Consider the following 4,525-nt stretch of genomic DNA (forward strand, 5'->3'; position numbering starts at 1 on the left):
GGTCCCCATTCCCCCCAGTGTTAGCAGCACTAACCACACCAGAAGCAATGCTGACGACAAATTGTCACATGGCTATCAGTTGTGAGTGTAAAATGAGGAGGCTGGACCAGTTGATCTCAAAGATCACGTTCCAGGATTCTAAATACATCTCAAGCATGATAACTTGGAGAGAAAATTTAATAGGGTGATGAATTAGACTTGTGTGTGAGAAGCACTCTGGTAGTTATGGCCTTCACAAATCACAACTATGGATAGCCTTCCCAGTCCCAAATGTCGAACAGAGATGGTTCAGTCTAAGTTGTGTTTTATCAAATACAGAGAGCCTGCCCAACATACTCAGTAAAGTAAGGATGCTCAGACCCCTAGCAGAAGGTAAGCGGGCAGGAAAATGATTTCAGCATCTGGGTCCGTAAGCCTAGGACCCTATCACCTTTTAATTACACAGTTGTTTACAAGATGACTAATATATTTAAGGTGTGTGTCAAGAAGGGGGTGGACAGTGAGGGCTGGGATGGTTCTGGAGAGCTTTTCTGATGTCCCTCTGGTGATCTCTGGTGCTAACTGGTATCTGTTTTTCTCCTGTATTCTAGGATATTATTAGGCAGAATTCCTTCTCTTTGTTTTCTATGGTTAATTAGCATCATCCTAACTGTTCCTATATTTCTTTAACCTGTCTTCCTGTATTATTTATAACATACAAAGGTGAGTCCTCTTATAACTTGATCCATTCTTATTAATACTTGACTACAGAGCAAATATCTAAATTACTGGGTGAATTTTATTCTTTTGATTGATCCAACATGAGATGTGAGACGTTGGACCATCTATTTTTTTTTTCCTCTGAGAGATGTTTGCCATAGAGTGCATGCCCTTGCTGGGAAGACAGAGCAAGACAGAGACACAGAAAACGAGAATCAACCCCCAGGGTGGATGGCCACATTGCAATCAATTCCTTCTTCTCCATTCTCCTCTTGAGATTTTGGGTATATGCCCAACATGAGTTTCAAGGCACTGGTTCTAGTTCTGGGATTCAAATCACAGTGGTCTAAGTGGGAGTCCAACACCTTAACCACTTCACCACCTGCTGGCCCGTAGAGTAGGCCCATCTACTTGATGATGCTTGAAATCGTGGACAGAATATTAAAACATGGCCTGAACCATCACTAGGAGAGAGGAAACTCAACATTATTTCATGAGACACTAATGATCTCTTATCTTTGCTCAGGCTGTCTGTAGTGACAATTTTGGAAGATCGACTTGACTGACTTATTCTGGCAACTAGAGCACAAAGACCCATGTCCTTCTGCCATGGAGTTTGGTCTAATGAGGTTTTATTTTTAATTTTTTTTTTGATGATTATGATTCTATCCCACCCACCCCACCTGAGCATGATAACTTGGGGGTAAATGGCAGACTTCATGTCTGCCAATGTTCCTCAGAAGTCAACAGCACAAGGGCATCAACCATGGATGCCTTTAAGATTCAGGCTGTTGGGCTGGCAGGTGGTATGGTGGTTAAGGTGATAGACTTCAACTTGGCCAACTGCAGTTGGAGTCCCGGCCCTGGTGGTTTAATTTCTCGCTTTCCCTCTCCCTCTCTCTCTGGTCAAATTTAAAATAATAATAATAACTACAATTAAATAAAGTAATCCTTTAAAAATAAAGATTCAGGCTGTCATCATTTGAGTATGAATGTCTCTGCAGCCATTGTGTGTGTGAGCATGTTTTTATTCCCCAGAGCTTCTCATTGAGTGCCTACTGAACTTTGTTGACAAGCTACACTGGGAAGAGAAGTTGGCATGCAAGTGGTAGCATCTTGCAGGCAGCATTGTGACATTTACTTTTCCCTCACAGTATCCATAAAAATCCCAAGATTAAATTTGGTTTGCCTTTTCTTTTTTCCCACACCCTATGCTGGCTTTTCCTTGCAGAGATTTTTTTATGAGCACGTTGGACGTGGGAATGGACTGCCAGCAGATGAAATAAAAATACTTTCCTCACTCTTCCTACCACCTCCAAGAAGGAGATGAAAATACTTGTAGACCAGGGCTTAAAACTACATAGTATGTCAACTGGTGTGCTTTCCTTAAAGGCAGCCAAAACACACAGGCACAGTGTAGTCTGAAATTTTGGGTTACTTCAGAAGAAAATAAATACATATTTTAGTTTTCAACAACAAAAGAGCTGAAATGTATTCAACATTGTCTTGCTAATTTCAAACCATTGTAGAGAAATGTTTGTTTGTGCTTGCTAATGCTCGGTATAGACAGAAACACAGCATGCATGAAACTGGTTCCACAGGAGTCATTAAAAGGCATGCTGAGAATATGTGCTAAGAAAAAGACACAGTTCTCTGGGCCTTTTCTCTGGCAAAACTCATTATGACAGAAGTGTTTTCAAAGTCAAAGATATAATATGTTCATTTGCCTGGGAAGAGAGGGAACTGAATGGCAAGTGTTTTCCATTTTTCTTTTTTTTTCTTTTCTCTTCTCTTCTCTTCTCTTCTCTTCTCTTCTCTTCTCTTCTCTTCTCTTCTCCTTTCCTTTCCTTTCCTTTCCTTTCCTTTCCTTTCCTTTCCTTTCCTTTCCTTTCCTTTCCTTTCCTTTCCTTCTTTCCTTTCCTTTTCTCTTCTCTTTTCTTTTCTTTTTTAGATTTTGCCATAGGACATGTACACTCACCAGAGAAAAGGAAAGTAAGAAATCACTTACAATCCCCCCAGGCGGGATGACCAGCCCACAATCCCTTCTCCAGTATCCTTTCAGGATTTTGAGCACCCATGCACAAGTGCCCAGAGTGTTTTCAAACCATCTTGACTGGGATTCAAATGGTGGAGTTGGCCGTGTGGGATCTGGTACCTTAACCACCATGCTACCTGCTGGTCTATGTCTTTCCTTTTTCTATCTTTCATGCATCTTTGACTGGGATGGCAGAAAAACATAATGATGTGAGAGAACAGAATCAGGGTGAGAAAAGACCAGTCTAACATGTTACTGATTACTATCATGACTATAGCTGGCATATCATCTTTATTTTAGAAGAGAAGTTTTTGTTTACAACTTGACATAGAGGAAAAGGCTCTTGAAGTCAGAAGACGTATGTTCAAACCATGGTCTGCCAGTTCTTCTGTGAGCTAGAGCAAGTTTGTCTCCTTGAGTCTTTCTTCAATTGGAAAATGAGCATAATAACAGTATCTACGTCATAGTGATAAGAACAAAATCCACTCATATATATCAAAGTGCCTGGTATCGTCTTTGGCACTCAATGATGAATCAAAAATGATAAGAACTCTCAGAAGAAATGAGAAAGTACCCAATGTCATGTAGTGTGACTCGACTCACGTGTGAGTCTGCTAGGCTATGAACTCCAGTTTAATATGCCTTCATTGTTCCTAGGGCCATTGCTTGTCCAACCAGGTCTTCTTTAACCCACACAGCAATTTTCTGCTAAGCTTAGCATTTTACATGAGCACTATCTGTTCTGTGCGCTTATTGCCTACTATTAGAAGAACATAAACTTAGAGCAGAGGTTTGCAACTTTAAGGGCACATTAAAATCACATGAGAAGCCACAAATGCCCAGGCCCTGAGCAAAGTTTCTCACTCAACCTGTCTGGGTGAAAACTTAGATACTTTTTGGCACTGGCATTTTAAATTTTTTCTTAATTTAATTTTATTTATCATTTTTATTATTTAAAAATATTGTTACAAGGCATGTGCACTCACCAGAAAGAGAGAGAGAAAGATAGATAGGGAAAGTGAGAAAGCAAGCCACCAGGTTCTGAACTTGAACCTCAGCCAGCCATGTGGGAGTCCAGTGCCTTAACCACCATGCTATCTGCTGGCCCTGGCACCAGCATTTTCAACAGATCTAGAAATTATTCTAGTGTATAGCTGAAGTAAGATTGGTGATTTATAGGGTCTCCTTCATGTTTTTTCTTTTAATTTTATAGAATTATTTTTATTTAACTTTATTTATTTATTTATTTTAATTTGAACAGAGAGGGAGAGAGAGAGAGAGGAAAAGTGAGAGAGCCAACTGCCAGGTCTGGGAGTTGAGCTGCAGTCGGCCATGTGGGAGTCCAGAACCCTTAACCATCACACTACCTGCCAGTCCTGAGTCTCCCTCTTCTTTGTCCTGCACCCCCCCTCTGGTAATAATGATGATATGTTGCCTAAGTCAACCACACCATTCTGCTTATTTCTTCTCAGTCCATGACTTTGAATGCTGCCTGGCACATGGTGAATGCTCAGTAAATACTTTGAATGAATGAATTAATCAACAGTGGTACATGCTTGCAAGATTGCTGACTGGTAGTGATTAATGAACTGGAAAAGCATTGACGTAGAAGTTAGAGAACCTAGGTTTTTACTCTGTGTAAGTCACAAGCTTGGTGGTTTTTCATGGATAAATCACTTACCCACTCTGAGCCTCAGTTTCCTCATATGTAAAGTGAGAGATGTAGACAAGATGATGCCTTAGGGTCTCTACAGTTAACATTGTTATTCTAGGAGTTTATGAAAACTCCTG

This window comes from Tupaia chinensis, unplaced genomic scaffold (genome assembly GCF_000334495.1).
Source record: "Tupaia chinensis unplaced genomic scaffold, TupChi_1.0 Scaffold143769_1, whole genome shotgun sequence".
Classification (NCBI taxonomy): Eukaryota; Metazoa; Chordata; class Mammalia; order Scandentia; family Tupaiidae; genus Tupaia; species Tupaia belangeri.